This window comes from Lactuca virosa, chromosome 4, assembly GCF_052849685.1.
Source record: "Lactuca virosa cultivar CGN04683 chromosome 4, Lactuca_virosa_CGN04683_v6, whole genome shotgun sequence".
Classification (NCBI taxonomy): Eukaryota; Viridiplantae; Streptophyta; class Magnoliopsida; order Asterales; family Asteraceae; genus Lactuca; species Lactuca virosa.
The window spans coordinates 141283992-141302315 of NC_136429.1; positions in this window are offsets into that span (position 1 = coordinate 141283992).

Below are 18324 nucleotides of genomic sequence, written 5' to 3' on the forward strand. Positions count from 1 at the left end.
ACTTACTTTATTGATTAAGAAACGATACTCTTATACTTGAAGAAAGATCTAACATCATTGAATATAGATTAATGTTAACTTTTAGTTACTCCAAGATCTTTCATGTCTACAATATAATACATCAAAGCAATTATAGTATCTAATTACAATATATGTAACATAAAAATATCATGAAAAATTAAAATATATAATTAAAAAATATAGAAAAAACTTTGAGGTAATGGGTATATCATTGCCTTGACTTTGAATCTTTTATATATTTCCATTAAACCAATAAAATGAATTGATCATTTGAATTTCTGATATATCTAAAGAATATCATAGAACCCATGACATATTTCACCATAGAACATTTTCATATGATAACTACAACATTCTTCTCCATTTGTATGTATTTCATATAAAATACTTAGAAAAGAGAAGAGAAGCAAATATGAGTAATCAAACATGTGAAATAATGTTCTTATATATATATATATATATATATATATATATATATATATATATATATATATATATATAAAGTCAATTAATTAGAGTAAGTTGAAAAGGTGAGGGTTTTAAATGAATATGGTACAAGAATGAGACATATATATATATATATATATATATATATATATATATGTGTGTGTGTGTGTGTGTGTGTGTAAGAATATGTAGTATAAGTAGTGTGTGAGTTGATGGGTTAACGATTAATGGGAGATGAACCTCGAAAATGAAGGATATAAAAGATGGAGCTTTTAGGTTCTTTTAGAGAAAATTCAAGGATGAGTGGGTTTCTCTCCCTAAGCTGGTCAATCCTCATATTCCCTCTATCTCCATTATGGATGTTATATGTGTAGAGGCCTCTTTCTCAATAAATGAAGTCAAAGTAGAGGTTTGGGCCTCTCTGTGTGTGGGGAGGGGGTAAGACCCCGAGGCTCAACGAATTCGCATTTAAGCTCATAAAAACATAGTGGAGCACGTTATCTATCGTTGTCATGATTCATGAAGGAGGTAAGACACTATGAGGATTATGACATGTTTTATCGCTGGTGCAACTCATCTTTCATCACTCTATTCCCAAAGGTGAAGGATCCCACTAACCTTGGTGACTACCAACCCATCCGCCTCATTTGGTGTCTTTATAAGATCACGGCCAAGATTCTGGCGACAAGAATCAAAACAGTTATTGGTAGTGTTATTGGGGAGGTACAAGCAGCTTATGTGGAGGTTTGTACATTCTTGACGGGCCTTTGGTTCTTAATGAAGTTTGTGAATGGGCTAAGAATATCAATAAAAAATCTTCTTATTCAAAGTTGACTTTGATAAGACATTTGACTCAATAAACTTGGGATATACCGATAATATTCTTGATAGGAAATTATCCTTGACGATTGAATAGATTAAAACAGGTAAAGAACACGATATGATCAAACTGGTGCTGAATGATTAACTCTCACACCTCAGAAGAACTTGATGAAGAATTACTTCTGTAGAGGCGTTAATTAGGGTTACAAAGATAATTATGAGACTTAACATAAATACGTAGCATGCATGCACCTTATATACTATAACCCTAGCATTGAATACGAGTGGACAAACCCAACTCGTTTATACAAAATGGACTAGTCAAAACAGGCCCAATGACGCAACACAATATCTTCAACAATCTCCCCCTTTGCGTCAATTGAAACCACATCCATTTTAATTCGATATTCGCTTCTGCACTTCGTAGACTTTTGGAATGAAACTTAGTAGCAGCTTGCGAACATGAATGTACCAAGTGATCACATCAGTGAAACACTTCACATCATCTTTGTTGTTGCCCTTAAACTTCACAACAAGATCCAAAATAAACTCCAAACAAGTAGTAGTAAACAAGTGCTTGTCATCAAGATGAAAGAATAACTTGCGCCGATCTGCTCCTGGACGATCTCTAGCAGTGTAAACCACAAACCATCCTTCCTTGTAAATCTTTCCTGGCTTGAGCTTCTGGAAGTCTTTTGGAGCTTATTTAGGAACAACATTTGGTTTTTGCCTTAGAACAGTGGCAATATCCACATCCATCAACCCTACTTCCTGAATGTACGACTTGATCATGATTTGAAAATGGGTAAACACAGGTTCGTACTTCTCCTTCTCTCGCATCAAAATATTGAAAATCACCATCCAGTCATGGGGGTTTAAGCATGGCAGATCTGCGAGAGTTAATTCGCAGGCTTGATGTGCAGATCCTCTCGCAACTTTAAACTTCGCATTAGGGATTGGACCAGTGACCTTCACAGCCACAATTTTATTCGCACTCCAGGTCTCATACTGGGGCTTCATATGCTTCAGGTAGAAGGCAAACAACAGTTGATACCAGTGCTGTCTGAGAAAGGAACATTCGCGACCTTTATAAAGGCACGAAACCTGAAGGCCTTTGGTGTAATAGGAAGATCCAGCTGCGAATCCTATGAATTTTGGACATCAAAAGAAGCAATAGGATCTAGCCAAAACTGACTTGGCATATCAACAACTTGGTTTTGCATTCGCTTCAGGGTCCACTTTGGACATCATAGCATTTTGCTTTTAAGAGTGGCCTGAGCTTCCTTTTCAGCTCTTTCTTTTTCTTCTGCCTCTCTGACGATGCGAGCATGTTCATCAATTTCTGCCTCGCGAACCTTCCGCCTTTTAAGCTCAGCTTCATCAGGTTCTTCGTCTTCACTATCATCAACAATGGGTTCATTACTGAATAACGTTTATTTATCCATTGGATCTTGCTTGATGATAGGAGGTTTAACTGAAAGATTGGGGTTGACATCTCCCGTTTGAGCTTTAGAACTACCTTCTCCCCCTTGTTTCGCAAAAGACACCGGCGGCGAAACACCCTCCAAACGGTGTAACATTGCGAACACCGGTCTGAGCTTTTCACCCAGATGCTTTCGTACTGTGATAGAAATCATAGGATCACGGGTCTCAATGATATCAGAGAGCAGTCCATTAACATCAGAAATACAACTTCGGGTAACTGCTTTCTCTGCTAGCAAATCATCGACCTTCTTTTGAGTGAAGTGGAGCTTGGTCTCCAACACTTTGTATTTTTCCTCCTTGACTGTGAGAGCATCCATGATCTTGTTCTCCATTGCCAACTCTTCTTGAAGCTTTGTGAGTTTCGCATCGATAGAGGACTAGAATGCTTCATGATCGGTCTTAAGTACGGTGTGAAGTTCAGCAAAGTCCGCCTTTTCGGCTTGAAACATGGCATCAACATTCTGAATATCCTAGTTCATTGTGGTGGTGTTGGTGTTGTATGTAACCTGGTAAGCTTCCATGAATTCCCTTGTATCAGCAATTAGTTTATCGACTTTTTCGGTCATTTCCTTGCATACGACAGCAGGATCAGAAACTGCCTTGGATAAAGTGGAAGTATTGGCAGTATGTTCCTTTGTGACTTTCTCAAGGATTGACTCAACTGCAGCTTTAGAATAGGCTTCAGAAGTGGTAACACTGGATGCGAGAAGCATCTGATCAAGCTTCTCATGAAGAGATTTGAATTCCGCTTTCGTAGTTGAGACATCATCTTCATCGTCAATCCTTATTTGAAAAGGACTATAAGTAAATCCTTCCAAATCATCATCTTCATCATCTCCGAAAATCATGTCCGGATCATCTGTGCGAATGGGAGATATGGGTGGTGTAACATGGGTTGAAAAACCTGAAGTGTTAGCCCCCGTATCAGATACGTTGACGGAACTCACAGGTGCAGTGGAGGCTTGAGGTGGAACAGTGGAATCAGTGAAAATAGGTATGGAAACTGGAATAGTTGTGGGTGTTTGAGATGATACAGATGGTGGCAGAGGAGCAATAGTGATTGGTATAGAAGTAGTTGTTTGTGGTGAGGGAGGTGGAGAAGGAATAGAATCAGTAAGGGGTGGAGTTACTTCGCGATGAGGAGACGGGATCTCAGAGCGAACATGTTCTTTTTCCTCATTGCGAACCTGTTCTTGTTCTTCAGTGCGAATGAGTTCATCTTCCTCATTGCGAACTGGGGAATTCTGCTCAATGCGAATCTCCGACTCGGTATCAGAATTTGAGTTTGCCTCTTCACGATGGAGTGGGATTTGGAGACTTTCGGCTTTTAGCAGGTTGTTTCCTTCTCTTTGGTGCAGCAGTAGAGGTAGTAGGAGCCTTTCTCTTCTTGGATGGAGGTTTTGAAGCCTCAGAAGGTCCTTCTTTTATAGAATCTTTCTTGGTAGGTGTCTTGGACCCTTTGCCCCTTTCTTGGGTTTATCAGCCTCAGCCAAAATGGCTTGGAACTCATCAGTTAAAGTACGAGGTCCAGAAGGAGTAAGAGCACGATATCCCTCTAGAATTTTACTTGTAGGAGGAACATCACGAAACATCGCTTCCGGAATTGAGCCAATAAAATCAAACTTGGACCTATCATCCATAATAATACTTGTAGTATGGAATGTCGCAATGGAAGCTATCAGTGCATCAGTCATCATTAGAATCCTGAGCTGCTTAATAGCTCTGTTGACAACAATGGTCCATAATCTCGCACATGAGATCTCACTGTGACGAGTAACAGAGTGAGTGCTCTGGATGAATTGAGTCCAAATGATAGAACCGTAGTCGATGTTCTCACCAGTGTAGAGGCTATACATCAGACCCATGAAGAGCTTGCTGGCACAGTCGTTGCCTGTGACCCTTTCAGAAAAAGATTTGAACAGAATGGTGAAAAGGGCATTCCAAGTTGGTGGAAGATTGGGTTTCTTGAACTTGGATACAGTAGTGAGTGTTTCCTTGTATCCCATCTGATAAAACATCTCCAAGATGGCTGCATCGGGGATGGTTTCCGGATTGATCAGATTATCAGATTGTGGAAGCCCTAGCAGATTGCAGAATCGGGTCTTGGAGATTGAAGTTGTGTGATTATGGACATCGAAGTAAATCCTTTGCTCATCTTTGACATAGTTGGCAGTGGTGTATGCTTTAGAGAGAATCGAGAGAGGAACAAGCTCAACTTGAGACATAGCAATGGTGAGAGGAGAGTACTTCAAGCACTCAATCAGAGGTAGAAGAAAAGCATCATATTTTACCGGATCTAAATCGATGATTAGATTCTGATGTTGCTTCACTGAAAGAAGTTTTAAATGAGCAGTTTGATCGTGAACAGACTGATTCTCAGATGAATTCGCCATTGATGAAGCTTTGAAGAAGATGAACAGTAGAGAGCTTTTGAATCGCCAGAAATCTTTGAGAGAATTTTAAGAGTGGTAATGAAATAATGAACCGTCAAAATCCTTATATACGATTTGATTTGGTGAGAGAAATCAGGAGAGAGAATCTCGAGAATTGAACCGTCGCCTGAAAAAGCGCGATGTGATAGTTATGACAAGTCATAGGTGTGCGTCACGCGACATAAGAATAGCTGTCCGTTCAACTTTTCACACGCTTCATAGTTGAGTCTTTGAGGCTTAGGTCAACATACAACAACATGCTTCTAGGGACACTTAGCTAATACATAAGTAACGAGATTCATACCTGCCCCATCACACAAATAGATAGCCATTGCGAACATCTTCGTTTAAGAACTTGGTGTGCAAAGAAAATGAACAAAAAGTAAAAATATTTTTGTGATTTTGATGTTTTTGAAAAGCAGTAAAATTAAGCAAATAAATTATTTTTGGTTTTTGGAGTTTTTCTAAAAACAAGAAAAATAAGGTAAAAATAAACGGATAATGAACAGTGGACTGCGAAAGCCTGCGAACGTTCGCACCGATTCGCAGTGATAAGCCGGTTAATGAACAGTTGACTGCGAAAGGCTGCGAACGTTTGCACCGATTCGTAGTGAAAAATAATTTTGAAAACTAAGATAAGATTAGCAATTTGAACATGTAGAGAAGCAAAGATATACAAAATATACAAAAGGAAATGCGAAATACCAAACCACGAATGAACAGTGCCCTGCGAACCACTGCGAACGTTCGCATCGATTCGCATTGATAAAATAGACTGTTAATGAACAGTTGACTGCGAAAGCCTGCGAACGTTCGCATCAATTCGCAGTGAAGAATTTATGAATGCGATTGTGGATTTGGTACAGAATCAACTTCCATCATTCCCAACCCTTGAAGGATTTTATTAAATGTAGCTTCAGGTAGAGCCTTGGTGAATATGTCAGCCAATTGATCAGCGGATCGTACGAAATGAATCTCAACATTGCCATCTTCCACATGATCCTTGATGAAGTGATACCTCAGTGCTATGTGTTTCCTTTTTGAGTGTTGCACTGGGTCGTGACATATGCGAATAGCACTTTCGGAGTCACAATAGAGAGGAATTATTTTCATATTCAATCCATAGTCACGAAGTTGGCTTTGAATCCAAATGACCTGAGATGTGCACGAAGCTGCAACTATGTATTCAGCCTTAACTGTTGACAACGAAACACATGTTTGTTTCTTTGATTGCCAACTCACCAGCTTGCCATCGAGAAATTGGCATCCACCAGTTGTGTTTTTTCTATCTAAACCGCAACCCCCTAAATCAGCATCTGAAAATGCTTGTACAAAGAAACCTGAGTTCGCAGGATACCAAATTCCAAGAGAGGACGTTCGTTTCAGATAACGGAAGATATTCTTGACAGCCACCATATGAGGTTCACGTGGATTTGATTGGAACCTTGCACAATAACAAACGGAAAACATGATATCCAGTGTACTAGTTGTTAGATACATGAGTGAACCAATCATCTGACGATAGAGAGTTATATCAGCAGCCGATTTATCCAGTGAAGGAGTCAGTTTCGTTCCGAATGCCATTGGAACCTTCGTCTTGGAGTCTCCCAACATTCCAAACTTAGCGAGTAAACTTTTCGTGTAAGCTTCCTGATTAATAAAAATCCCTTCTGGTCCCTGTCTAATGTTCAATCCAAGAAAAAAGTTACTCGGACCCATTGAGCTCAACTCAAATTTAGTTTCCATCAACTTTCGGAACTTAGCAGTTAGGCTGGGATTAGTAGATCCGAAGATGATGTCATCAACATAAATTTATACGATCATCAAGTGGTCACCCTCTTTCTTGCGAAAGAAGGTTGGGTCAACTGAACCTTGCTTGAATTTGGACATTTTAAGAAAGCGAGTAAGAGTTTCATACCAGGCTCTTGGAGCTTGCTTTAAACCGTAAGCCGCTTTGTCAAGGATGTAACAGTGGTTGGGATATTTTTCATTTATAAACCCAGGTGGTTGCTCCACATAAACGGTCTCTTCCAATTCGCCATTTAAGAATGCACACTTCACATCCAATTGAAAAACTTCAAAGTTTTTGTGTGCTGCATATGCCAAGAAGATGCGAACGGATTCCAATCTTGCAACGGGTGCGAAAGTCTCTTCGTAGTCAATCCTTATTCCTGGCAATAACCTTTGATAACCAGTCTAGCTTTGTTACGGATCACGTTCCCTTCTTTATCTAATTTATTCCTAAACACACATTTTAAACCAACAACGGATGCATCAGGAGGAGTTGGAATCAATCTCCAAACTTTGTTTCGTTCAAACTCATGGAGTTCATCTTGCATTGCTTGCACCCAATTGGAGTGATCGAGAGCAATGTTGTAGGTTTTGGGTTCAATTTTGGATACAAACGAATTAAACATACAAAATTCAACTTTGGAGAATAATGCAGTTTGTTTTGCTTTTAGTTGTGAACGGGTAAGGACACCTGCAGAGGGTTCACCAAGTACAAGCGGGAGTGGGACGAATGTGCCTCCTACCCCAGTTGAAAATCCTGTGCGCTCTAGGGAGTGCTCATACAAGGATTTCACCAGCTGCAAACCCCAGTCCTTCAATGGTACCGGCGGAATCATTGCCCTCTCGCAATGGTTCGAGAAGACGGAGTCGATCTTCGAGATCTGCTCCTGTCCGGAAGGGAGCAAGGTAAAATTTGCCGCTTGCACCTTCGCGGACCGAGCTCTGACATGGTGGAACAGCCACGTCAAGTCACTATCTCTTATAGTGGCTAATGTCATCGGCTGGGAAGCTCTTAAAGAGCTAATGATCGAGGAGTACTGCCCAAGGGGCGAAGTACAAAAGTTAGAGCAGGAGCTCTGTAGCCTAACCATGAAGGGCTCCGACATAGTTTCCTACACTACAAGATTCAGCGATTTGGTAGCGCTATGTCCGGGAATGGTCCCCTCTGTGGCCAAGAAGGTGGAGAGGTACATTTGGGGGCTGGTGCCTCCATTTCAGGGGAACGTTCTAACCTCCAACCCCACTACCTTCGATAGTGCCAAGCGATTGGCACAACGACTCATTGACCATGGGGTCCGTACCCCATCAGCAACAACAACCCTAGCCATCTCAGAACCCTCCAAGGCCGCCGACAACAAGCGGAAATTCTGGGATGAAAAAAAGAAGAAGAAGGCTGCCAAAAAGGCGCATGTCGTAGCTGTCCACGCTGCGATAGCACCTGCCGCTGCTGCACCGGTAAAGCAGTACGCAGAGAACTTGCCGAAATGAAACAAATGCAGCTTCCACCACAATGGACCCTGCAGGGAAATGCAGTGTTCTAACTGCAACAGGAAGGGGCGCACATCCCATTTCTGCAAGGCTCCGGCAAAGCCAATCACCCAAGTCCCCAACGCTGGTGTAGGCCAGGCTTGCTACGGTTGTGGCGAGGCGGGTCACTACAAAAGGAACTGCCCGAAGGCAGGGAACGCCGGCAGAGTGGGAAGAGTTCTGGCTATAGGCCACGAGGAGGCAGTTGCCGACCCTACAGTGGTCACTGGTATGTTTCTCCTCGATAACTCATATGCATGCATTCTGTTTGATAGTGGAGCAGAGAGGAGTTTCGTGAACCAAAAGTTTGCTCACTTACTTAAGCAAAAATCACGAGCACTTAAAGAACCGTTCACTGTAGAAATGGCTAATGGGAAGAATGAGAGCACTAGCAGTATATACATAGGTTGTTCACTAACACTAGATAACCATTCATTTCCAATCGACCTCATGCCGGTCTCAATTAAAAGTTTCGACGTCATAATCGGCATGGATTGGTTGAGTTCTCATCGTGCCGACATCATGTGTTACGAAAAGGTTGTTCGCCTTAATCTGTCGTCTAGCAAAACTCTAGTAATCTACGGCGACAAACCCGGCACCAACCTTCGCCTCATCTCGAGCATTCAAGCCCAGAAATTCTTGCAAAAGGAATGTCGCGCATTCCTTGCTCATGTTGTCGATGTGAGCCAAGAAACGAAATACATTAAGAACATTCCAGTAGTACGCGATTTTCCCGACATCTTTCCAGAAGAACTCCCCGGATTACCTCCGCAACGTCAAGTCGAGTTCAGAATCGACTTAGTTCCAGCGGCTACCCTAGTAGCCAAATCGCCCTATCGTCTAGCACCTGCAGAGATGCAAGAACTGTCCGGTCAACTTAACGAACTGCTCAGCAAGGGCTTTATAAGACCAAGCTTCTCACCCTGGGGAGCTCCGGTCTTGTTCGTCAAGAAGAAAGACGGATCGTTTCGTATGTGCATCGACTACAGGGAGCTCAACAAGCTTACCGTTAAGAATCGTTACCCTCTGCCTCGCATTGACGATTTGTTTGACCAACTTCAAGGGGCGAACTTCTTTTCAAAAATAGACCTGAGATCCGGGTATCACCAGTTACGAGTGTTAGGGGAGGATGTTCCGAAGACAGCCTTCCGAACTCGTTATGGACACTACGAATTCGTAGTGATGCTGTTCGGATTAACCAACACGCCCGCTGTATTCATGGATTTAATTAATAGGGTGTGTCGTCCTTACTTGGATCAGTTCGTCATCATCTTCATCGTTGACATACTTATCTACTCTCGTAGTAAGGAGGAGCATAGTCAACATCTTCGACATGTCTTGGAAACTCTGCGATCAGAGAAGCTCTATGCGAAGTTCTCGAAATGTGAATTTTGGATCAGAAGAGTTGAATTCTTAGGGCACGTGGTTAGTGAAGAGGGAATACACGTGGACCCTTCCAAAATCAAAGCCATTGAGAACTGGTCAGCACCGAAGACGCCTACAGAAATTCGTCAATTTCTAGGCCTCACTGGCTAATATCGCAGGTTCATTCAGAACTTCTCACGGATTGCGAAACCTCTTACGACTTTGACCCAGAAGGGTGTGGCCTTTGACTGGGAAGAGAAGCAAGAGAAAGCGTTCCAAACGCTAAAACGAGCCTTATGCACCGCACCAATACTATCCCTCCCCGAAAGGATAGAAGACTTCGTGGTCTATTGTGATGCGTCAAATCAAGGGCTCGGCTGTGTTCTGATGCAGCGAGGTAAGGTCATGACCTATGCCTCGAGACAGCTGAAGACACACGAGGTCAACTACACCACTCATGATCTTGAGTTGGGAGCAGTAGTGTTTGCTCTGAAGATCTGGAGACACTACCTGTATGGTACAAAAAGCACTATCTTTACAGACCACAAAAGCCTACAACACATATTCGACCAGAAGGAGCTCAACATGAGACAACGACTGTGGGTCGAGCTACTCAGTTATTACGAGTGTGAAATTCGTTATCATCCCGGCAAGGCCAACGTAGTAGCTGACGCCCTAAGTCGGAAAGAATAATCTGGTCGTAGAGTCAAATCATTGACTATGACTATCCATTCACACTTGTCCACACAAATTAAGGAAGCTCAGCTCGAAGCTTTGAAACCTGAAAATGTGGCAAGTGAATCCCTGAGAGGGATGGATAAGAACTTGGAAGTCAAGGGTGGCGGAGCCTTATATTTCATGGATCGGATCTGGACACCGAAACACGGTGGTTTCAGAGAATTGGTCATGACCGAAGCTCACAACACTCGATATTCCGTCCACCCAGGTTCAGATAAGATGTATCTGGATCTTAAAAAGTTATACTGGTGGCCTAACATGAAAGCAGAGATTGCTACCTTCGTAAGTAAATGCCTTACTTGCGCCAAGGTTAAGGTCGAATACCAGAAACCATCAGGTTTACTTCAGCAACCGGAGATACCTGAATGGAAGTGGGAGCGGATCACGATGGACTTCATAACCAAATTGCCCAAGACAACGGGTGGTCTCGATACCATTTGGGTGATCGTAGACAGGCTAACAAAGTCCGCACACTTCCTACCTATCAAAGAGACTCTTGTAATCCCACTCGACGAGATCGAGATCAACGAGAGCCTCAACTTCGTGGAAGAACCTGTAGAGATCATGGACCGAGAGGTCAAGCAAACGAAGCAAAGCCGTATCCCGATAGTGAAGGTTCGATGGAACGCCAAGCGAGGACTTGAATTCACTTGGGAGCGCGAGGATCAAATGAAACTGAAATATCCTCATCTATTCGCTTAGTTATTTGTAATTACTTACTTGCTTAAATTCTAATTTCTGGACGAAATTCTCTCTAACGGGGGGATGATGTGACAACCCGAAATTTCTATCTTGTATAACTCTTAAACTCAATCAAAGTCTGTCTCGTTTCTGCTAACTTTTAGCATTGTTTAGAGTCTATTCTGAGTATTCTGAGACTAGTGCATCAAAGGAATCAGTGTTTGGAAGTGTCAGTTTAAGTTCTTAACTATCTAGCAAACCGTAAACCTCCTCAAAAGGAGTTTACGGTCAGGAAGCTTAGAGCTTACGGTCATGGTGACCGTAAACTCCCTATTTACATACAATTCATGATCATTTTGATCCTTTCTTTCATTTCCAAGCCAAAAATCTCGAAAACTCTCTCAAGTATCATAAGATCTTCATCTTGATCTTCCAAAAATGTAAGAATTCCTTCCTTACTTTTGTTGTTACATCTCTTTATCTAGTGATTACACATGATTTCATCCATGAAATCTCTTCATTTTGATAGATCTTCAAGTGTTCTTCATTTTACCAAGAACACCAAGAACACACACTAGTGTTCTTGGATCCTAATCATCCTTACAAGCTTCTAATCAGTAAGTACACTACCCCTAGCTTGATATATGCTTGAATCACTAGTTAATCACTTTGAAAACATCATTTTTAGCCAAGAACAAGGTGTTTACGGTCTAAGTGTATCTCCTTAGACCGTAAACTCTAATGAAAGGTGCATTAGAGGCCTTAAACCCTTCCAAAGGCTAAGCATGGTCCCTAGAATCTGATGCCTTAGAATGAGACCCTTGAAAACCATCTTTTGTGCAAGAATTGATGAGTTTACGGTTAAATCTCCTTAGACCGTAAACCTTATGACCGTAAGGTCATTGAACCGTAAACACATGGGACCGTAAACCCATTTGAACCGTGAACTCCTTGACCGTAAACCCACTTGGACCGTGAACTCCAATGGTCATACCATTTTGACCGTAAACTCACTTGGTCATGTCATTTGGACCATAAACTCTTTAGGGTGGCCATACACCCTAGTTATGCAATCATATGTGATTGTATCCCTTCAATTTAAGAGTTCCTAGTCGATTAGGGTGTTATCCCTTATAATTAGTTGTTTAAACACTAAATGTAAACATATATGTGTCATTATATGCTAAATAGGATCCGTGTGTGCTCAAGCCTTCACTTGACACCTAGCATCCTTTATCGATCTTACATTCAAGTTACTCACTACAGGTGAGTTCATACCTCTTAATCAACATTTTAAATGATTTTAAATAATTTTATGGGGGGGGGGGAATACGTTGAACTATTATAGTTATTATATCAATCACATGTGATTAATAACTACCAATCAAGTGGATTTCTTACTTTTCAAACTGTGTTATCAAACAAACTACTTCAAATCGTTTTATAAACTCTTTTACATGTTAAATACTTTCTATTAAACTCTTTTAAACTTATATTTTGTCAAATGCATATCTATATAGATATAGTTATATAACTAGGATTGAAAGGACTTAGGACTGATAGCTCACCTTACTTCATGTTCCTTGTTTGGTTGTGGACTTAGGGTATCGGTTGTTTGGTCGAAGGTCGTTTGAATCTTAATTATATATTATGTATATGCGTATAGATATAAAAGTTCCTTCATTCAGTTCAATATCTTTGGGTAGCAAAGGTATACAAACATGTTCATTCATACAAACAACATTGCTAGTAAACTATAATAGGTATAGTTTAGGCACTTACTAATACTATTACTAGAACAATGAAACATACTAAGAGTCAGTTCATACATGAGTCAATACATACTATTATGAGAATCAATACTCACTATAAAGAGAAACAGATAGAGAACACTATAACGAGAAACAATACATACTACACACTATACACTAGAGAACATACTACATACTAGACAGAGAGAACATACACTACACTAGTACATACTATACAAATACAAGAATACTATAACAATAATGTGAGATACTACTTCGGGGCATAGCATAACTGCTATGGCTCGTTTTGTAACCAGAATCTCCTAGATGGAGAGCGTGAATTTGCATATAGATCTATACTGGATTGACTATCCTACACCTTGCTGCTCGCTACAGTGGGACTTGCAAGTCTACGGGTGCCAAATGTCATTTCTTCCGACGTTATTCATCGTCGTGTTTTAGTCAGTTAGTATGGTACAATCATATCACATTTTACCTTAATTAACTAACAAGTTAAAGGTAGTTAGTACATTAGTAGTTACCTAGATAAAACTACAGTACATCATTAGTTTCCCACATTCATTCAAATTGTGATCTTCTCACATAAACGGTAATGAAAAACTATATTTTGGTAATGATAGTCATACTTTGGGAAAACGCACACTTTTACAAAAGAACAAACATAGAGAACAGTTGAGTCTTGGTAGAAGGCTACACTAGTAGAAAATATAGGATTTTCTAGGAAGTTTACAAACATTTACATCGAACACTTACAAACTTTTACATCAAACGTTTACAAATACACTCTTCAAACTTATACAAACAAAGACACTAAAATACTTATGAACTCACCAGCTTTAATGCTGATCTACGCTTTCAAAATAACTTGTATTCTCAGGTCGCCAATAGACAGGTACCGATGACCGACTTTTGAGAAGATGGAGCACTTTCAAGACTCATCTTTTATTTTGATTATACATTTTGGTGTCTTATAAACTTTAGAACACACTTGTATTAAAATTATTACTATTAATGCAATGGATGATGTTGTTGCTTGTTTACTATTATGCATTGTTGTGATACTGTACATGACGTCCTCCGCCCCCGAACGTTTCCGCCGTTCCGGTTTTGGGGTGTGACACATGATCACCAAGAACGAGCTTGTTGATGTCTTTGAAGTTTAAGTGCAAAAGACGCCTATGCCATAACCAGATTTCATCTGAGAGAGCTTTTGTAAGCAGGAAAATGGCAGGCTTTCCTCGTATCGGGTTTAGATTCAGTGGAAACATTTCACCCTTTCGTTTTGGTTTTCTTTTCAATAATTTCTGAACCTTTGTCATCAAAGGATACTTTTAATCCTGTTCCCACAACCAACTACGAGACACTGATTAGGTTGTGCTGCAAGCCTTCAATATAAGCCACCTTTCGAATAGAGAACTCTCCATTTGTTATCATGCCATAACCTTTTATTCTGCCAAACGAATTATTTCCGTATTTCACATTGCCGCCATCCTTGAGAGACCTGAACTCTCGCAGATCCTCCTTCCTTCCTGTCATGTGACGCGAACAGCCACTGTCGATGTACCATTCAGTGTTATACTGTTCGTCACAAATAACCTGCAACAATTAAGTAGATTTAGGAACCCAAAGTTTCTTGGGTCCTTGTGAGCCTTTTACACAACTAGGAAAAGTAATATCAAGATTAACCATATATGTGTGTTTTATTAGAGTGGTTTCATCTTTTCGTTTGATGGTGAAAACTTTGATTTTGTTATCATTTGAGATAGCTTCTTTGGAATCAAAGGTTTTATTCTTGTTATGGATTTGACTTTTGACAAGTTTCTTTTCAGCCTCTTTGGGATTCGCATTAGTTTTTAGAGCTTTTGGTTCTGAAAACATCTTTCCCTTGCCTTTGATATTGCTATTTGTTGACTTCATGGATTTAGAAAAACAAGGCTTTGGTTTGTGCATTTGTTGCTTTGCAAAGAAATTTTGTGGAGTTTCTTTTTGCTTAGAGTCCCTTGGACTATGAGAGCAACAGTGCACACACTGATTGGAGTCTACTTGCGAATGAACTTTCGCTTTAGTATTCTTCCTTCTTTCATGGCGAACATAATCCGAAATTTGGGATTGCCAAAATTGCTTTCTTTCACTGAGATTTCTTCTATACATGTCATTTCTTTGTCGTTTTTGATCAGCAAGTTGTTTTGACGACTTATTGATGTTCACCTTAGGATTCGCTTTTCTTATTCCATGTTCTCTTTTCTTCCCGGAATTGGTTCGCTTTTCTTCCTAGAGTTGGGTTCGCTGCAAACCTCCTGTGTACCACTAGGAGTACCTTTTTCAAACGCTAAGGGATTATTTAAAGGTTCGGCCACATATCTTCCTCTGACCTTCCAGGAAGTTCTTTCAGATAGACCAACAGTTTCGTCAGCATTGTCTATGGGAGCTGACCAGAAGAATTAATCACATCCGTCTTTGTTGTCTTCATCGACAATGGTTTTCAGCTCGACGGTTTGATTTTCTGTTACTCCATTGACTTTAAAAACTTGATTTGGCGTTACTTGGACTTTTGGGAAAACAATTGCTTTTTCTTTCAAGATTTCAGGTTTGTCTTCAACAACTCTTGCGAATTCAACAGAATTTTCAGAAATAAGAGGTTTCGCAGGTTTAGATTCACTTTTAACAAACTCTGAACAGTCAACCTCATCCTCTACAGAAATTACACTCATATCACTTTCCTCATCAAATTCAGAAGTACTATCAACATTTATTTTGCTTTCTGAACTTAATTTGGAATTCAATGAATTAAATTTATGCATAATATCAGATTTGATCTGCTTTTTGTCATTCTCATCCAAAATTTGTTTTAACATGTTTTTGTGATCTTTGGACTTAATGTAATTTTCAATGCGTTCAAGACCGACTTTGTATGCATCAGAAGTTTCTTTAGACGAAACGATAGATTCGCATTGGTAACAATCTGCGTCTATTCCATCTTCCTTTAATTCGAGAAACGACAAGATCATTTTATGGATTTTCTTACCAATTTCACAATCAAGGTGCAGTTGAGTAATATTAAAATAAAGCCTTTTTGCAATTAAACAAAAAATGTTTCGTTGTTTCAAAAGCTTTAAATTGTCTCTTTGTAAATAAAGAGACTCATCCCTAGACTTAGATAAATCTGACTCAACCTTCTGGATCCACATATGTCTATCCTCAGTTTTGGATGTTGCCCTGCTCAATTGATCGGTTAGGTTAGAGTTTGATAGACGCGTTTGTTTTAAACTATTGCTTATACTTGAAAAAGTGAATTTAAATCGTTGAATTCTGTTTCGTATCTAGATGTGGGAATATTAAGTGATTCAAGAATGGAATTTACCTTATTGATCAACAGTTCGCATTCGTTGATTTATTGTGGAACAGTCTTTGTCGCGAAACAGCTATCTTGGCTCCTTCCACTCTCACTTGCATTTTCCTGCATCTACAATACGCCTTCAGACACCATCAAGCACCTTCATGAGTACTGCGGATCTTGTTGTTTCGCAGTGAACGCCCTTCCATGTGTGGGCTTGCGCACCTCTTCATCTTCTGAGTCTGTTGACCATACTTCCACTCCTCCGAACTCTCCTTGAGCCATGTTTTCCTGTACAACAAAAGCAGACATAGAATTATCATTAGATTTCTTCTTCTTAATCTCTTCCAGCTTTCGTTTGTGATAAGCCTCCTCATCCTCCTCTTCATTCTTCTCATTCTTCCTTCGCAGCATGCACTCTTTAGCCAGATGGTTTTTACCATGACAATAATTGCAGTCGTATCCGGAGTCTCCAACTAACGTTTTCTCCTTCTTCTCTTCCTCCTTTTGAGAGCCACTTTTATTTTCTTTTTTCACTTTCTCTGAGCTGTAGCTTCCCTGCCAGTTTCGATTTTTATTTGAGGGAAACTTTTTCCTAGCAAATCGCTTAGGGTTGGACACCATTAATGCATAGTCCTCATTTGAGAGCTCGTACTCAGAATGATCTGAATCAGATCTGTCATCAGCAACAGTCTTGCCTTTCGCAACTAAGGCTAGAGAACCCATCCCAGATATCACCTTAGCTTCTTTCATTATCTCACTCACTCGTGCCTTCAAAATTCCCACAAGCTTCGCAAGAGTATAGTTCTTGAACTGTTCGTGTGCTTTAACAGATTACACCACCGCTTGCCACTCTGGTCGAAGTCCATTCATGAACGTGACCTTTTGCTCAATCAGTTCACGTCCAATCCCGTGCTTCATCATCTTGCTGAGAATATGATTATATTGATTGAAAGTAGCACTTAGAGTTTCTTCAGGCTTTTGAAGGAATTCGCGAAAATCAGATAACAAAAGCGTTTGAGTTGAGTGTTCTAGATCTGCGTCTGTAGAATAGAGTTCTCTCAGCCTATCCCATATATCCTTCGTTGTATCATACGAACTTACAAGACGAAAAGTATCTGCTTGCAATGCGAATCTGATGATCCTCATTCCTTGAGGCACGTCCTTCACGTCAAGAAGCAGCTGGTTGTATTCTCTCTGGGTTTTGATGGTTCTTTTGGTTGCTGTGTGAACAAACGGACATAGAGTGATTGCTTCCCAGATCAGATACCCATTGTCTTCTGAACCCAAGACATAATCTTCAAAGTGCATCGCCCAAACTTCATATTCTTGAGGAAAGAGAATTGGAATCCTTGTGGTTGATCTGATGCTGCTTGAGATATTCAAGGAGTTAATATTTGAGTCTTCGTTCTGCATGATGAATGATCTTTTAATACCTGCAACTAATCAGACTGTAAACTCTTATTAGGTTAATATTGAGATCACAGAGTAACGTCAATAAATCAGTGACGGCTCTAAACATATCCAATATTTGCGGAAACCCTAATAATTTCTTCAAACAGAAGAGATGCGTATTAAGAACACAGTCTCCTACTCTGATACCAATTGATAGGAAATTATCCTTGACGATCGAATAGATTAAAACAGGTAAAGAACACGATATGATCAAACTGGTGCTGAATGATTAACTCTCACACCTCAGAAGAACTCGATGAAGAATTACTTCTGTAGAGGCGTTAATTAGGGTTACAAAGATAATTATGAGACTTAACATAAATACGTAGCATGCATGCACCTAATATACTATAACCCTAGCATTGAATATGAGTGGACAGGCCCAACTCGTTTATATAAAATGGACTAGTCAAAACAGGCCCAACGACGCAACACAATATCTTCAACAATTCTT